Source organism: Ostrinia nubilalis, chromosome 14, assembly GCF_963855985.1.
Source record: "Ostrinia nubilalis chromosome 14, ilOstNubi1.1, whole genome shotgun sequence".
Taxonomy (NCBI): domain Eukaryota; kingdom Metazoa; phylum Arthropoda; class Insecta; order Lepidoptera; family Crambidae; genus Ostrinia; species Ostrinia nubilalis.
Window position 1 is genome coordinate 11,984,827 of NC_087101.1, and position 19,513 is coordinate 12,004,339.

The window sequence follows — 19,513 nt, forward strand, 5'->3', positions numbered from 1 at the left end:
TATTTTTGGATTTTTTCTGTGTGTTTCTGTTTCAGGTTATGGGTGTTTGGGACGGCAATATCTATGAGGTAAGTAGTTTTTGAGTCTTTGAGGGTAAGCGTGATGTCCGGTCTATTGCTTAGTATGGTTCGGTCGGTTATGATGTCTCGGTTCCAGTAAAGTTTTGCAGTTTCGTTTTCTAAGACATTTCTTGGTTTGTATTTATAGTAGGCAGTATGTGTGTCGAGCAGTTTGTATTTAAGAGCCAGGAGTTGGTGTATATGTTTAGCGACGTTGTCGTGGCGGTGGGTATATTCTTTGTGGGCCAGTACGCTGCATCCTCCTGTGATGTGGTCTATGTTTTCTGTGGTTTGGTTGCATAATCTACATTTATCGGTTTCAATTGTTTCCTTAAGTATATATTTAGAGTAGTTGCGGGTTTTTATAACTTGGTCCTGTATTGCCACCATAAAGCCCTCAGTCTCGCCGAATATGTTACCTTTTGTAAGCCAGGTGGATGATGCAGATTGGTCAACGTGATCTTGTTCTAACTGTGTGCCTACCATGAGTTTACGTTAGGTGTGCTCGCTAGCGACTGCGTAAAAAAATGACATTTAAATGTATGACATATTGTGCAGCGCCCCTAGTGGCTACTTTCAAGAAATAAAATCTTCATAGAATTTTTTGACGTATTCGCTAGCGAGCTCACCTAACGTAAACTCATGGTAGGCACACTGATGTGGATACCTGCCATGTAGTGCTTTTTTCTTCCAGTTTTCTATTTTCTGTTCGTCTTTGAGCATTTTCAGTTTTGGGTCGTATTGGATATTGTTCAGTTGAAGGGGTGTTCCGGCGTGTATTATTATTATTATTATTATTATTTCTTAGGCTTTTTTTTACTCGAAGTCCATAAGTTCTTCTTATTATTATTATTATTATAGTTGTCGAACACTGAACCATCCCAACTAAGTATGACATTGATAAGAGGGCCCTACTATCAATACTGAGTTTAAGTTCCAGTTTTTGCCACTTTACGTTTCAGAATCGTGTGACTTTATGTATTGGCAGAATTTTTACGTAATGGGTTAACCACAAATACGACAAATAATAATCTAGAGATCTTTAGAACTCTTTATATTATTACATTCCTATAATCAAATATTTCAACGTACCTGAGAACAATGAAGATGCCACGCTTTCAAAAGAATGTTCAGTCGTGAAGATCAGTGCCTTATCCATTTCTTCAGGTTCATCTACAAATGTTATTTCTATTGTTGTTGAAATTCTCTCATAGCGTCCTTTTTTGTGTCTTTATCAGAGAATATGTACTTTCTGCTTTAGCGTGTTTTATCTTAGACTTCATTCTTAATTAACTCGCTAGGAGTAAGTTAAAAACGCGAACTTAATCTAACATTAGTAAAATTGCACCCATTTGGAAAGATAAAAACGAATTAACTGTTTCCTATCCTAACTCAAAAGAGCATCGTAAACATAAAACAATCGCATCACCCAAACGTATTATCCTATAACAAACCGCGTCAAAACTCCAAAACAAGTTAAACTCACTCGTCTTAATAATTCAAAACAATTACGCTTGGCAATCTGTTTTCATAACAACGACAAATCTAATCGCGAACTTGTAGTACCGACTTATCTGAATATTAAAACTTGTGGAACAAAACAATTTGAATACGAGCGAGATTCAAGATGTTCGCGGCGGCGCGGCGAACAGGCGCGAACATACGCACTTTGCATAAACGTCACTGAATTATTCCCGACGCGTTATCCTTTTATTGTCTAGTCGACTGTTTAGAGGGCTTTGTCAAACAAAGTAAAAGCCTTGGAGGGATGAACTAAAATGTGAGCAATGCAAAAATTTACGGTACAAATAGTCATGAATTTAAAAACTGATATTTACTGTACAGTCTTTCACATAAGTAAGTACTGGACTACGACGCTAGCAGATTGGAATTGCCGCTGGGGGCAAACGATAGTGTTATGAATGATATACCTAAACACTAACAACTGAAGTTATGGACGCTTTAGTAGAGTATTATAAATAATTACGTAGAAAATCTTTCATTCATTCATCTTCAATAAATATTATGTAAGGTACGAGTATCTAAAATATGTAAGTATATTCATTTTGCGTCACTGGCGAAAGCATTTGTAATTCCGATAGAGTTTAAATGATTCAAAATCGATAAGACTGTTAAATTTTATGTGTGTTACAGCAAAGATTTGTAAAATTCAAACAGAATGCCAACAAATAGGAAAACACATTTTCATATGAAACCCTGAAAGACAGAAAATTTGTTTTGACGCCATCTTCGGAAAAACTGCGCGCAAACAAAGCTCAGATTTCACTGAATCTCGAAGCAGGAAAATGTTAAACTTTCTGCTGACGAAGCATGAACAGGGAGGGAAAGTTCTTGAAAGACAAGACAGATAAAAAGTAAGGATCTGTACTAATACTATAAGTGAAGTGGCTTCTCAGTCGGTATTTAGCTATCTATCTATTTATCTACCTATAGGAGCCTTTAGGGGGTTCGCCTTCGAACATAGGCCTCCTCTTCAACCCTCCACCGACTTCTGTCCCTGGCCACACGCATCCAATTCCCTCCAGCCTGCTGCCGGATGTCGTCTGATGACTAGTTACTGAAATTATCTGCCTGCTGGTTATATTCCAGGAACAATATGACATGTGTTTTTTAAAGATATGACTGTAGTGTGACCCTAAACTACAAAGTTGTTAAAACCCAATATTCAATTATAGCACTGACCTCTACAAGCTTTTCAAAAGGTCAAGAGGCTTAATAAAAACATTGCTGTTCTACTTACGAAATAATACTTATCCTAACTATAACAGCGATTGAACAAACCCACCACCACTTTGCATACATACCCAAACTATTGATGGAAATGCACAAAACTTTTGTGCACTTTCTGCATACGAAATGTTAAGCTATTGTTAAGTATCTATTCCAAAACTTAGAACTGTGGATTCGTGATTTATTCCTGTGGTCCGAAGTTAGAGACCAATCTTTTTCCGATTGTCAAGACGTGGAAATTTTGGAAAATACGTAGAAGGAAGACCAGTAAATATTTCTAAGAGCGATCAGCCAAGCACAATTTATTTGGCTTCTCTAATGCGCCCATAGGATCTGGTGCTACGTCCCGCAAAGTTTCAAATTCGGAAAAAAACTATAAGTACCTACGTCCTTTTTCGATAGGGTTTTTGTTACCACGGAATCCAATATCACAAACATTGACTGTACAAGACAATGTTTGTCGGGGCAACTAATTTTATGTATTTCCGACTGTTCGAGTATTAAGTAAGTGTTACAGTATACCTTGTTTTTGTAAGCGGATGATGTATTATAACAATCAAAATTCAAACGTATGGAAGATGAAGTCATAAAGCGACGACAATCTCAACCAAAATATATCTAGAGTAAACTATTTCCTATTCATAAGTAACCTATCTTAAGCCGTTAATGCAAAAATGTTTTATCGTAAACAAAAGGCAAATGTTTCTCTAATTCCTATCAAGTTAAGGAGACGATAAGCCCGCAGACGCGCATCCGTCATTGTCTACCAAATCCTAGAGGCGTCGCTGCTTTTAACAACTATCTTATCATGTTATTTTTTTTAAATATCCATCAGTACCTATTTGTAATGACGAATGTAAGAGCGATTATGCACTGCATCTGCATCCAATCCTAGAATGTCGTAGTTGGTTCAAAATATCATTAGTACGAGTATGATATTTTGCAATCTGTAGGCCTAGAACGCGCGCTGCGATAACCTTTTATAGCGTCTTTTTATCGATTTTGCGCGATAAGTCCATAAATTTGTCGTCGAAAATCATCGATAAGAATTTTATCACGGTGCGCATCCTAGTCCGGCTGGTAAGTTATGTGCTACGAAAAAGTAGGTAGAGTAATGCATTTTTAATTCACATAACGATCAAAACTTTTATGAATTACGCGAATCCGAGTTAACTAAAGATTGTGAGCTAAATTGCAACAACTCTCACTAGAAAAGGAGATTGTCTATTTTTATTTGACTCTCTTGTCACAATGAAAACAAGGCAAGCCGGAGGCACCTCCAGTAACACAATTAAACTTTTCCTCAGTTTGTCCCTGTTTATCCGAAGACTAAACCTTCAGTTAACTCCTTTAACAAAAGCATTTTTAAACGCAGACTCATTTACTTACTAATTCCTTCGTGCCATTTTTAATTGAATATTTTAAAGTTTAACAAAGAAAAGGGTTTCGACTGCTTTAATCTTGGTTTATAATTAAAATTTAATAAGATTGAATTAAATACTTGTAAGAAAACTAAGTTGGGCACTTATTTAAATGACTTGCAAAAGTCTGAAGTATTTTTGATTTGTTTGTATTAATTTAAATACGCGAGAGATTAGATTTTATACAAAAAAATATAGTTACACGCATTGGTTTTCAGTCAATGTCACCACATTCAGTTAAATTATTACATCACATACAGCCCATTATGAACAGTAACCTTCTAGTCATTTAAATAATAATTGTCTTTCACTGTTACGGAATACTCAAAGAACGCATAATGCCTAAACCAAACAACCTTTATTTGTACATCTTAAATAAGAAACATGGGTGATTTTACAACAATAACCTACTCTTATGTGCTGTCAACTGTACTCACAAACGATGCTTGTTTAACTGAAGCAGCGACGCTATGCGAAGTCGAACTCACAGCGTTGAATAGAGCTCTGTTATTGGTCCGTGTGTCACCCTGTGCGTCCACGCGCACTGTGAGACCTCATAGTAATGTTTGTGAATACGGGCGTAAGTGTCCTTTGTGTGTCCTACTCGCAACGTGGGCCGTATTCGGACATCGCTCGCTTAATTACGCGGCCATTACGCACGATACGCGTGTTTACGGCGCGCGCGCTTTATCGCCCGAAACGTGGATAAAAACACGACAATTAAACGAATAATCAACAATTCAATACCAAATTGCTGGTGCGATGGAGGACCTAGATAGACCTTTTATCGAAAGCCATTTTGTAAATACGTAAAAAGTTTCTAAAATGCTACATGTAGTGGAGTACAATGCGAAAACTACAATGTACATGCACATCAAGCTAAAGTGGCGTCTTATCTCGTTTTAATACAGGCTATTCTGCAATGTTTTCCATGTTGATTGTCCAGCGCTTACCTGCTACCTTTATGATGTCGCGGTCGTCGGTCTACCTTGTGGTGGGTGGACGTCCTACGCTGCGTTTTCCGGTACGCAGCCTCCATTCCAGAACGTTGCTGCCCCATCGCCAAAAAACATTAATTATACATACTTTGATGTGTTGGAGTCTCATATTTGAAATAACTTTACCTGATTTTTAAAACCTCAGAAAATGTATAAATAATGATACTGTTCTAGATCAAACAAATGCAAATGCTGTGTTAATGAACGACAGCACATCCAACTAAACACAGTGACATCTTAAGACGTTGCAATAGAGGTTATTTTGCAACAAAACTGTATAATCTGACGTGCTTGTGAATGAACATGCGATCCGACTTCCATATTCAGTTTGATGTTGAAAAATAACTTCATTCCAGCACGATGATCAATTTACACGGCAATTAGCATAGTTCTAGCACAGTATATATATGAGCTAAAGCAGTACGGAAACTAGGCCCTTTCGGCGAGTTAAATACCTACACTTCAATTGAGTGTGAGGGTTGTCGCGCGGAATCGTCCGCGCGCGTCCCTTTATCTGAAGTTTTTAGAGTGACTAGACATTCAGCTCATTGGCTATAACGATACCGTTTTTTAACGTTTTAGATTTTTCTCCATTAACAGTACTTAGTTTTTAAAAAAATGTGTAAGGTAATAAAAAAAACGTTCAACAATTCAACATAAATACGATGTCTTTATTTTTTTGTTAGTTAGGTATAAGAAGTTACATATAAACTAGCAAATCAAAATCGAATCAAATTACTTATCAAATAGAACAGATAAATTGTTAAGAAGCGTAATTACGTAATTAATTAAGCATTTTATTTAAAAAGTAATATCAAACTATTTTCACCTTTCATTAAACGCAATACACTCGTGGCATGTTTTTAAAAATACAGCGGACAGCGCATGCAATACAATTATTATTAAATTAAAAACACAACGCGCGCGACTTGCGCGCGCCACCCGCGACGGATGGACTGCGAGGTTCGCTTAGAGCTCGTGTAAAGCGTGCGTCTGTGTGCGTGAGTCTGATTTCGAGCGTTTGTATGAAGCTTCCGTACTGTTTGATTTATCTACTGTGGTTCTAGCAACGTTTAAATCATAATGAACACATAATGTAGCGCATGCGAAAGAATACAGTTAAAATAAAAACGCCAGTTTACATAATAAGACCCTCTAAAAGCCGAAACTGCTAACACTGTAGTATTTTATGTAGTTAAATGTTATTTTAACAAAATATTACTCTGGTGTGCTCTATAGGGTGTTAGGTAAATGGGTATATGAGCCGACACTAGCCCATGTTAACATGCTCATATAAATGGTATGGTGAAGTCAGAAAATTGATATCTTCATTTTAATTATTTAAATTTTCATACAAATCGGATTTTATAAAATTTATTTTGTATGAAAATTTAAAAAAATTAAATCATGATATCAAATTTCTGACTTCACCATACCATTTATATGCCTATGTTAACATGGGTTAGTGTCGGCTCATATACCCATTTACCTAACACCCTGTATATGCACGTTATTTATTGTTTTATACGAAACATAAAACCTTAGTAAATTGTTAGTGCGAAACCAAATCCACGTTAAAATTCGTTAGAATTATTCACCTATTCTAAGCTAAGTTAGTTTAGCTTAGATTGCATAAAAGTTTTCAATAGTTTTCTGCAAATCATACCTAAAAACACCATGGGAAATTGCGTTAGGTATGCGATCTAAGCTTACTTACTTGGCTTAGCTCTTGGTCTGCGCCTGTATTATGCATCGCAACTAGACTGAAGCATTCACAGCAGCATAGTAGCAATTTTGTACCTCCATTGTGTAGTGAGCTGGTGTACCTCATTGTACTATGTCCCGCCAACTTGCCACTACTCCATTTTCATGCAGAACAACAATTTGGATAATTTATCTCGCTGGTATTTTGCATAAATTTGGAACTTTACCCCATTGTTTCTTCTATTCCGACCGGGTGGGAATCTGTTGCTATTCGAACGTTTTTGGTGCTACAATACGATTGCAGGGTACAAATTGGTCTTGGAGGTAGATTTGGAATGTCAGTAAACAGTATATTCAGCTCAGTTTATACATATAATAAGTTAGATACGATAGCGAATCATACGATTGTAACTGTGGTCGTTTACCACATGTAAATGTTTTTATAGTCATGATTTCTTTCAAATTTTTCATTCCCACTATATTTTACGTGTCCTAACTCTTTTAACAATAAACCCCCCAGTACCTATCAATCTAAATTTTGAACTAACATTAATGTATCGCAGCTGGTAATAAATAAATTACTTCGGGGCAATAATATTAACCGATAAGAAGCAGCGCAAAAAAATTCTTGGCTAAGGAGATCTCTCCCTAGGCTCCTTTTCAATATTTTTACAAGCTTGAAGATGTAAATACTCACTTTTTACTAAACGTATACTTCTAAATTCTATCTTTTATGATGCATATATACCTATAGCTTAGACTTCTATGTGACTGCAAAAGAACACTTTATAAACTCCACAAAGCTCGTAAAGCACAAATAAACCACTGTACTCGTATGTCAAGTCCAGTCGTTCTGAACTACGTTTAATTTGTCGTTCCCTTATTAATTTAAAATGTTGCGAATGGCGGGCAGAGCTCATACAATTTACTTTGTACATTTCAAACGTAATTCTGCAACAGACATTGGCTCAGTAGCTCTTTTCTTAAGATTATACTAATCATTGCAGAACTGACGGCCGATGAGCCAGCAAGGTTCTGGAGTCTGGCCACGTACCGGAAAACGCAGCGTGAGACATCCACCCACAAGGTGGACCGCGCGATATGGGAGGCCTATGTACGGCAGTGGACGTCCTGTGGCTGAAATGAAGATAATGATGAATAGAGTTTTTTGCATAAACTCTACCACTGCTTCGGGACTATAATATGGGCCCGTGCTAAGAAGAAGTAGCACAAAAAACTCAGGTTCTACTGTCAGCATATTTTCGAATCTAGTTTGAGAGCAGTTTAAATTCCATATAATTATGTTTATCAGCGAGTTTATGAGCGAGAGAGAGAGAAATTCTTATTTTTTGTTTATACATTAACCCTTGTTACCAAGAGAGCCTATTCCATCCACCCCTACTGTGACGCTTTTGTACCGAAAGGACCTTGTGATTCTTGGGAGGGCTGTGTTGATTTTTCACGTAGAACAATTTTAGCGCGTATACATTCTACACAATACACGTACGTTGTATTGTTGTGGGTTGAATAGGTATTTGCGATTTGGTTTTCTAAAAATGTGTAATATTGTGGTTTGGTAAACATGTTTCACCGATTGAAGTATGATTTTACAAAGATTGTACAAATAAATTCGTGAAAACGTACTGGCATTGTGTTCTGAAGGTGAACTCGTGACCTACGTTTAACTTACATAGAAAGAGCTTTGTGACAAAAATATTTTACGAAAAAAAAAGAAATCTTGGGTATCATAACGGCATACACGACAAAAATCTATAAATTACTTTTTAATATGAAAATTATAAATAACTTGAAAAAATCGAGATTTCATGAGAATGAAAGGATTGAGATGCGACTCGTTAACGCAAAAAAAAACTACTTTTTAATATTTACCCAAAACTAGCTTTTACCCGCGTTCAGTCCGCCACAGAAATACTTAATATTATTATAAAGTTTCATAAAAATCCGGTCAGTAGTTTCTGCATGAATAAGAACAAAATTCATCCACCCTCACTAACTGTCACATTTATAATATTAATATTAAACCTTAACTCCAGCATAAGATTTCTTACATGCATCGCGAGTGCAACAATAAGGGGAAATCCTACGAAACTGCACAACTTGCGAGTTCCAGACTCGGCTGGAAACTTCTGGAAACTTTCCACTGGTGGCCAGTTTACAAGAAACAGTTTTAAATTCGCATTTTTTGGCTACACATGTGCTGGAGCAAAAAGTTTTTAAACTCCAATTAAAAGTTTCAACTTTTAAGTGTCAGAGTTTGAACTCAAAAGTGATGTGGGTGAACAAAATATTATTATAGTTAAAAATTTTATCATGAATTAAGAGTTGAAACTCAAATCTTCTAAATACCTCAGAAGTCAGAGCAGTAGCCTGGTAATCGAAGGGTCGTGGGTTCGATTCCCACTTTAGGCAATTCAATTTTTTCTTAACAAATTATTATAACTATTACATAATATTAAAGTTTGTGAAAGGAAAATTTATTATAATTTTTACCCGACTGCGCCAGAAGGAGGGTTAATCATCATCGTTCATCTTCAAAAATTGGACTAACCAAACAGAAATACTTATCAATATTACACAACACTTGATTTGACTCAATCTACTATTATTTGTGTTACCAAACACATTTCCTACCAAACAATAGGATTATTCGATCACACTCATCAACTAAACGGCACAATGAATAGGTGTTAAACAGAACAGCCATCCAAAGTAAATAATGCATGAAGTTTGTGTGAACAAAACAAGAAAAGCCATAATTGTTTGCCCCCAGTCTCGGGGGAGTCGGTAAATTGCTCTGAATAGTTGCGATGATAAAAAGGACCAGTGACACAGGCTAATAAACACAGCCAGCACAAATGTATTATAATTATCTGTTCAAATAGTTACTTACATGGATTAATGAGTTACAAATTATAGGAGGAATAGTGCTTTACATTTTTAGATGTAACAAAATGTTCATTTCACTAACTTATTTTGGTGAACATGAAAGTTCCTAAAAACTTCTCGCGCTTTTGTTACTGAACGAAACTTCTTCAATCTTAACCAATTATAGCTGCTTATAGCAAAACACTGGAATCTTGTTGTATCTGATATAATTTAAGACATTTACCAAAAAAAAACTTTTTCTTTAAATAATTAAAGTTAAAAGTTTAGTTTGACTAAGCAATGTTTCTTTGACTAAGGATTTTTCTTTGTCTAAGCATTGTTTCTTTGACTAATTTGTATTTTAATTATATTATAATTACATAACACCAGCATCCGTTTAATTAGCACTGAGCTGGCCGTTCTCGTCGCGCTACGCTAATACCGTGTAGCGCTTTGTTCGGCTGACGTACGAGCCAACTTCCGTAATAGCGCGCTGCAGTACATGTGTTACGGCTGTTCTAATTTATAGCCAGAAATATGGGCCACTTCCTAAGAAAAATTACTGAAAAATCTAAAATTTCGTATTTACAGCCAAATTCAGTTACGCTAACTTCGCGCCGTATTTTTTAGGTGAAACCTCTCAACATTTACGAAGAAAATATTCAAAACTTTTGTTAATTTCTTCAAATAGACCTTATGCTTATGGTAGCTGGCACTAGGGTTAATAACAGTGTTGGCCCCATAGTAGTAGATCATACTAGGCCATAACATCCACATTATGAATGACTACCTAATGCTAGTTATAACAGCTGTTTTCAAAAATAAATCATGCACAATTCATAGTGTTATTAAACACTGTGTTGACATTCTAAAACAAACAAAAATGTACGGTAATTTAATTCAAAATTTAGTAAAATTATTAAGTTGGTTCGGATGTAACATTTCATAAGAATAAAACCCTGAATATTAATACGTTAATTTGATTCGAAATTAAGTAAAAGCTTTTTTGAGTTGGTAGAAAAAAAATCTAAATTTTATGACGCATCTATTCCAGGTTTTCTCCTTTAAAGTTTTCTCGATTCCTTCAAGGAAATAATCGTTTTATACACTAACGAAACTTGCCCCATAAACCCTCAGCCTCATTTACTTTCCTACATTAACTCTCTTCATTTTACAGCCGTCCTTAGCAATCCGGTTTTATTAAAATACGGCATAATATGGGCCCCGACGAATTGCAGGAATAAAAATTTAATTCGATCCGCTTGTACTACGGTATGACGTAATGCAGTGGGATTCAGAAGGTCCTTGCTAGTACAGCAACAGGTGGACCTTTTCATGTAATATCGATTATTTATCGTTTCATCCACGAAGACGCGCCCCACCATTCTTCCGCTAATGTTTGAGTGTTATCGGTACACGCTAAATTATCCAGTGCACACACACACACTATAATAATGACGCTCGGATTGCTCGGATCAAACTCCCTGCGCCCCATGCTTCTCTCGATCAAAAAGTGGTGGGGCGCGTCTTCGTGGATGAAACGATCTATACTACTACTACTTTAAGAGTGGTCACAGCGATACCCACGCTTAGCAAGCCTCGTGTCCAAACTAGGGATTGCAATCGAATATTCGAATATTCGAATATTCGAATTTTCATTTCAAATTAGTATTCGAATAGTAAATTTACGTGTATTCGAATATTCGAATATTACAAAAATAAACAAAAAAGATAGTAAAAAGACGACTTAGTGTTTGTAAATGCAGTCGGAGGCATCAAATACATATCACCCGCTAAAAGAACTAGTCATGATGCTTCCAACTGCATTTGTGAACACTAAGTTTTCTTGTTTCTGTCTTTTCTGTTCATTTTTACGTAGTTGTGTTTTTTGTTTTTTCAATCATATTTTTATTATTCGCAACTTTGATACAAATAGTATAAAAGAGGCGATAGAGCGAAACCAAAGTTCCAAATAACTTGAAAGAGACAACTCTATTGAGCAAAGTCAGCTGACGATGCTGAAGACGGCAGACGGTAACGTCAACAAAAGCCGAGGTTTTGGGTGAGATCAAAAAGATTTATGGACAGCTATATACCTCCAAATTTGTTAATAGCTCAGGAACAGACGCAAGAGCTAGGTTAACGCGACACTATACCAAAGACATCCCGTATAACAGCCTATACGAGATTAGGAAGGCTCTCAAACAGCTAAAGAACAACAAGGCACCAGGTGATAACGGGATAACCTCAGAGCTTCTGAACGCAGGTGGAACACCGATACTCAGACTCTTTAGCTCCGTCTTACTTCAGGGAACAACGCCAGAGGCATGGGATAGAAGCGTGGTGGTGCTCTTCTTGGACTATAAGAAGGCCTTTGATTCGATCAAGACTTAAGCACTGCTGCAGTCTCTCCGACTATCGGTATATCCAGGTGCTAAAATGCCTGTACAGAAACGCTACCATGTCGGTCCGTCCGGGTACAGGAGCAAAGCACGAGGGCGATTCCTCTGCAGCGATGCCGCATCGCATCGCCGATGCGTGAAGTATGGATATGTTATATCTTCGAAACCGTTGACCGCTGCATTGGAAGACGCTTTCAAGCTCCTTGAATGGAAAGGCATTCAAGGCATGGAAGGGTTCGGCATAAATAACTATCAATGGCAAATACATCACTCAGCTGCGGTTTGCTGACGATATTGCGGTCATGGCAGAATCGCTTGAAGACCTCGGCACAATGCTCGAAGACCTTTATCGAGTTTTCCAACAGGTAGGCCTTTGGATGAACATGTACAAAACGAAGCTTTTGTCCAGCGTCCATGTTTCGGTTGGAGCTCAATTCTGGAGACTGTTGACAAGTATGTCTACCTCTGACAAACGATTCGGCTAGGTAGATCAAATTTCGAGAAAAAGCTAAATCGTCGAATCCAACTTGACTGGGCAACCGAGAATAGTATAGGCCTTATAAATAAGCTCAAAGTTGCACAGCGTGCTATGGGGAGGGCTATGCTCGGTGTTTCTTTACGAGATCGAATCAGAAATGTGGAGATCCTGAATATTTCTTTCTTCCTTCTTTCTTAAACGAACTAAAGTCGCTGACATAGCCCGACGGATCAGCAAGCTGAAATGGCAATGGGCAGATCACATAGTACGCAGAACTGATGGCCAATGGGGCAGCAAGGTTCTGGAGTGGAGGCCACGTACCAAAAAGCACAGCGTGTGACGTTCACCCACAAGGTGGACCGAGGACCTCATATAGGTAGCGGGAAGGCGCTGGATACAGGCCGCTGCCAACCGGTCATTGTGAAAGTCATTGGGGGAGGCCTATGTTCAGAAGTGGACGTCATATGGCTGAAATGATGATGATGATGAGAATTTTATAACTGTTTTAAAAACTATATTGTTAAATAGTTAAAATATAGTTCCCAAAGCAATAAAACCAGCAATAAAAACATTGGTATTTTAAGTACTTTTTATTTTTTGAAAGTATTCGAATATTCGAATAATATTCGAATATCACTGGAAAAATATTCGAATATTCGAAATAGAAAATTATCGAATATTTGCAACCTCTAGTCCAAACACAGTCGACAGAACATTAGACTACACTACACATTTCTGCCTCAAAATATAGCCTACTGGGTAAATACAATTCACATAAGATGTCGCAGATTTGAGCTTGATTTGTCTTCGTATATTATGTCACCACCAACCGGCAATTATGGAAATCATTGGCCTACTTATGTTCAGCGGTGGACGTCCTATGGCTGAAATGATGATGATGATGATGACTTAATATCAGCTATCGCTAGTATCCTGATTTTTTATCTCACAACTCTAAACATGTAGCCATTTTGTCCAAATGAATCATAAGTCAGAGACAACGTGGTATAAGCCCACTGAGTCCACCTGATTTGGGAAAAGCGAGATTTTACGACACACAGTTTAATTTAGAATATTTACATAGCTCAAACGCGGGTAATAGAAAAGAAACAAAAAATTTACGACTGTCGTATTTTTACAGAAAGTCCCCATTTTCATCTGATAGTTGAAATGGTTAAGAGGCTTCCGTTCGCTACAATTTTGAAACAACGTATGTAACAATAACAATTTTGACAGTCGATTTTTATTAATTGTAGGATTGAAGAAAGCATCTTTAGGCAGATCCTATTTCCTGTTTCCTTATTGAATTATTAGTTTTATCCCTGGCTTTTAAAATAATTTAGGAAAAGCGTAGCCTATCACTAAATGTCAATACAAAAAAAATACATAAGGCCTTAATTAAAATAAATTCACAAGATTTTTTACTTTTTTATTGCACAGAAAAATTAAACAACATCTCATTCATTCTTTTCAGCCTTTTGACAATCTAATTTAGATCTCTATTGTTTGTAAATTAAAGCATGACGTTTGTATAGAAACTCGCTTACGGGGGAGCCTTAATTAAAAACCTTTAGATAACGCCAGAATTCAGTAGAAACAATATTACGGTGGGTTTTAAAAAGCTTTTTAAATGAAACTCGCTTATCTGCTGGTGCATTTACTTCCAGTAACGAAGCAAGCGCAGTCGGGTTTTTATTTTGTTGTTTTAATTAATGCATATTTACGAACCCCGCATTTGAAACTGAAATGGAATTATTTAAATTTAAATTCGCTTTGGAGGTGATGTTGTTTTGAACTCTAGGGATAGGTAATTACAATTACACATTGTAATTACAACGGAACGAAACGATTGTGTGCATTAATTGGAAGAAAATAGAGACGTGGTCTTATTTTAGGGCCAGTTGAGTCCAAGAAAACTTTTTTGGAATCTGCAATAAACTTCTTCGAGAAACTCGGGGCCAAATATTATTTCAATTAGTAATTTAGATCTTTATATGCAGCTTAAAGCTCTGGGTCCGATTACCAAAGTTTGGGATAAGCGATCAATATTGATAGATAAAGTCGCTGAGCCCGCGAAGGTTGAACTTAAGTAGTTGACCAAGTAAAATTAATAATCTTTGCTTTCATTCTAGTGAATTGCTACTTAATAGTAATAAATTAAGTAAACCAAGAAGTATACCTAGTATAAATGGATATGCAACAGTTAGAAGCCAGACAAAATACCCCTTCTTTCTCCTAATAAGGAAGATCCAGCGAATCCGCATTAATCAACCGACGATAACCACAAGCCGTGCGCGGAATGGCCGCACTTAAAATAATTTAAGCCAAGAAGTTGCGCCATAAAACGGGACAACTGCGGACATTTTTCATTACAAAGGAAACGGAGACGTTTGCGGTAAACAATTGAAGTCCGGTCCGGGTCGTCTTTTGTTTGGATTAGATAAATTGGCGGGAAATATAATTTAATTAATGTTCCAGGGGTGCATATAGGCAATTAGGGAGAGTCTATCTGCCAATCAGGAGTTTACAAGTTAAAATTAACATTAAACGCATTTCAAAACTTATGATTGCAACTACTACTCTTTTTTCTGTTTATTGAAGGGCTTGGAGAATCTTAATTAGTTTACAATTCTGTCATGAGCTGTATTAATTTTAAAGATTACAAACAAATGTGTATTGATTAAAGAAGAATATCAGTAAAGAAAAAGAACTGCACTTACTGTAACCGCGACGGGTCCATCTGAAACAAACAAAGCCCCAAATTAGAATAATTCTCAAATAATTTAGACCCACCATTAATTGAATGAGAACTACATTCTAACTCATTCTAATAAAATTAGATCTCAAAAATACTTTGAGTTTCTCAGAAATGTTTTCACGCCTTGCACTTGCTTTAAAACATAACGAGTAAATTGATTTGAGCCTTTTAAGTTTTGATAGAGTCTAAAATGGTATATCCTTATTCTTACCTCGAGTGATACAACCGAAACGTGTGTATCAAATTAGGTATTTAAATCAAATAGAACTCGGCAAACTGGCCTCGGTCTGTCGCGATTTCTTTGCATGTAAACTGGATATCAACAAAAATACTCGTTATTTTTAGCACGAAAAGCCTTTGGAGATGGGCCTTTTAAATGATAGAGTCCAAAATTGTACCTAGTTACCTCAACATAAGTGATACAACTGAATCAAATTATGTATTTAAATCAAATAGAACTCGGCAAACTGGCCTCGGTCTGTCGCGATTTATTTGCATGTAAATTGACGAAGTTCATTGTATCACGGGTTAGCCGTGTCTCCAATTCGAGGTATAACATCTGGATTCTGCTATTAATGACATTTTGAGTTGCTCTCTGAATATTCATAAGGCTATATTGAATATTTAATACTTATACAATAATATTATTAAAATTAAATTTTGAAGTTAATAAAGAGATTTCGCAGTTTAATTGTCAAATTTTCTTTCGTAAGAGTGGTATCTTCTCATTTAAGCTTTCATTCCGGTATTTTCAGTTTTAAAAGCTTACATCGCAGGCTTGAATACCTGATAATCGACAAAAATAAAATACAAAATTACCATGCAGGCAATCGTTTCGATTCAGCCATTGTCTTACTGGTATATAAAGTCTGAGGCTAGACCGCCCATCTCATCGCACCACGCGTTTAGTCCTTCCAACGACATTACGAAAAGAAGTAGAAGAAATATTTAATCTGGAAGATACAGAGACGACAAAAACGTAGTACCGCAGATATCAAGAGAACAACGAGGCTAGTCTAGCAGCAGTACATGAACCAAGAACAACCAAAGCCATCTCATCAAAGGCCAGACCGCCCATCTCATCGCATCAACGCTCAGTCCTATCAACGATAACCCGTCTTTACCTATTTTCCTAGACCAGGCTCAGGATGCATATCTACTTGGTTGTGGTCGACCGGTTGCGGTTTAAAGACGCAGCGGCTAGTCGGCCGTCCTCTCCCATCCCAGAGCGTCTTTCCTTAAAATCGTGCCTCCTGGTATGCCGGTTTGACCGGAGCAGGCCTCGTCCTGGCTGGGTGAGCACTATCGTATCGTATCGTATCGTAATGTGGTTACAACAAATGAACCTCACTTATTTCAATAAACGAAATAATCATATTTTTGTGCAAGATTTTGAAAACCAACGAGCTTTACTCTTGAGATCATTACGGTACTAACAAACTTATCATAAAGTCGAAACACTGCAATACTTGAGTAACACAAAACCACGATGCAACACATCTCAACGTTAAGCATACTTAAATGTACAAAGCAGGCAAGTTTCACGAATTGTAACCCTTAATTTATTACCTTCATGACTACGTAGAGCAGAACTAGCTGAAACAAGTTTCTTTGACACGTGTACCTCCTCTAATGAACACATTAGTCGTCTTGAAGCACAATTTGTGACTCGGCTCGGAGTTACAAGCGCGCCGCCATATCTCAAGTCTTTAGACAAATCCTTCAAACCCACGGACCACGATGGGGCATAGCCGAAATATAACAGACAGACCAAAAGCTATGCCCGGGAAAGAAGTATATTTTTTATGCATAACAAGGCAGGTATTTGACCTCAATCGCACCTGGTGTTCAATGAGATGCAGTCTAGGAAGGTACATAATATCTGCCCTGTAAGCAAAGAAAGCAGCAGGCAGCGAATTCCAGTTCCTAGCTGTTCGCATTAAAAAATTAGACTAAAACAGGCAGACCAAAAGAGACAGAAGCACTTACGTGTACGCTATGCCAAAGTTGATATTATGTAAATATCTTTAAGCAACGTTTTACCATAATGCAAGTATTTTTTATACGAATGGCGATGAGTTATTGATGTAGCAACATAATACACATTACCTTCTACGTCGCGCAGGCGGATAAAAAATATCGTTCGTAAATCAACTCCAATTATCATGATCCCTAAGAACCTATAAATGAAAAACAAATTTCCTTCTGCACCAAAAATTGAAGCATGTAGTAAATTGGACTTCGTAGCAAAAGTCCGTGAACTGCTAATAATACAATGCAATGTTGTCTACATTGCTTTACCGTTCACTCTGAGCTGTGGCCGGAGTCTAAACACGGCTCTCGACAGCTTCAGAAAGTGTCATTAGTTAAAATTACTGAACTCCAGATATCGCTCCCTGGGATGTAGTTGACGAACTTTGCGAAAGGGTCCTGGATTACCCTTTTCTTGAGGGTTCGTGTTGGAAGCAGCAGCGTTTTTGTAAAGTTTTAAACAATATATTATGTACTTAAATGGCCTTTTATGCATTATTTGTCTCTATGATCATTTTAAAGGGAGTGATTTCGTCAAAAGATTTAATTGTTTTATTTATTTGTACAATGTAGCAGAAGTCGTTACCTAAAACCACTGAAACTATGAGAAGAATTGAATTTGAGTCTCATTAAATAAACGGCTTTATTTCTGTTATATTATACAAGCAAGTCTCCATCCTACTTTAAGTTAGACTACGCTTATTATGCTACTGAGCATGAAGAAAACGTTCTTAAAGTCAGATAAGAAACCACAATTCTTGGTCCTGATCCCGAATATGACTCCATTCGTACCAGGATCAGACTGGAACTAGATGGCACGCCAGATAAACGAAAAACATTATCTTCAGCTCCTCTAGTTGTTACATCTTGGGCCATATATTTGAAACAAGGAGGCAGCGCGCAAGAACTATATTTTAATTATTCCGGCTATCAGGACAAAGTTTCGCGGTTCCACTAATTATTAAGTTCACGGCCAGGATGCACTCTGCATTAGCATTATTAGGCCCCTATTAGTTCCCGTGGGATAGCTAATATGGCCATAGAGGATCCGGGAATTCTTGGATCCCCAATTTCCAATTAGTTAAATGTTTCCCTGTAGCTTGAACTTTAAATGAGAAAGTTCATAATATAATCCGAACTTGTTACTTGCTTGGTTTATCAAAAATACAGCATGATACTTTGTCCTTATCTTAAGAACATACAACAGTTTCTAACTTCCTAACTTAACGAAACACGACCAAAAATTTTTCTAAAAATAATAAAAGCATTTTCCTTGTGCGATAAAATTTGTACCCCCAAAATAAGCAGCATTTTTCCAACCGATAACCTTCGGCGAACTCCCTTAAATATCTGTCCATTATTTCCCCCTCTATCGTCGATTTGTCCTTAATAACCCCAAAATCTGATATCCCATATTTATTGCAAACCCATCCAAAATGACCGCAAATAATGTAAATTGTTCATCAAACTTCAACACACAAGTTATTTAGATTGAACCGTAAAAACTATAGGGTCCAATAACTCGAGGGCTACATTTACGTGTTGGGGACAAAATTTAAATTGTATATTAGATACATGTACGGTTATGCCCTGCAAAAGTTGGGCTAAAGGGATTTGGGGGAATAAAAACTTTATACGAGGATAGGATTGCATCGCGTGGAAACGAATCAGATAGGCATTTGGCAGATGTCGTAGAAAGTTTTTTACAGCTGACAATATACCGCGGAATATAAATGGCCTAGATCTCAGATAATGTGCAAGTTGTATGAAAGTTCTGCGGGGACATTTGTTATTTCTATGCGGAGGGCAACTGTGACATAACCATTTGAGAAGTCGTTTGTTGGCTGTTGGTAAATATCTGATACTTTTATTTTGACAATCAGCTGTGAAGTTTTGGAAGATTTTTCAAGGTTCTGTCTAGAAATAATCGCTCTTGATCGATATTTCTTGTACATGCTGCTAGTTTTGTGTGATATGCAAATAGTATCTTCATAATGTATCACACCCTATGTTACAGCGTCTAGG

At 36.9% G+C, this 19,513-nt stretch overlaps 1 protein-coding gene across 1 annotated transcript in view; it reads right to left on the reverse strand.

The window, feature by feature from the left end:
- LOC135078176 (uncharacterized protein CG43867-like) overlaps window positions 1–19,513 on the reverse strand; it is a 409,623-nt gene that overhangs the window by 338,238 nt on the left and 51,872 nt on the right. The window contains exon 2 of the mRNA XM_063972763.1: window positions 15,420–15,439. The gene's annotated coding sequence lies outside the window, so the exon portion shown is untranslated. The remainder of the gene's footprint in view (window positions 1–15,419; window positions 15,440–19,513) is intronic.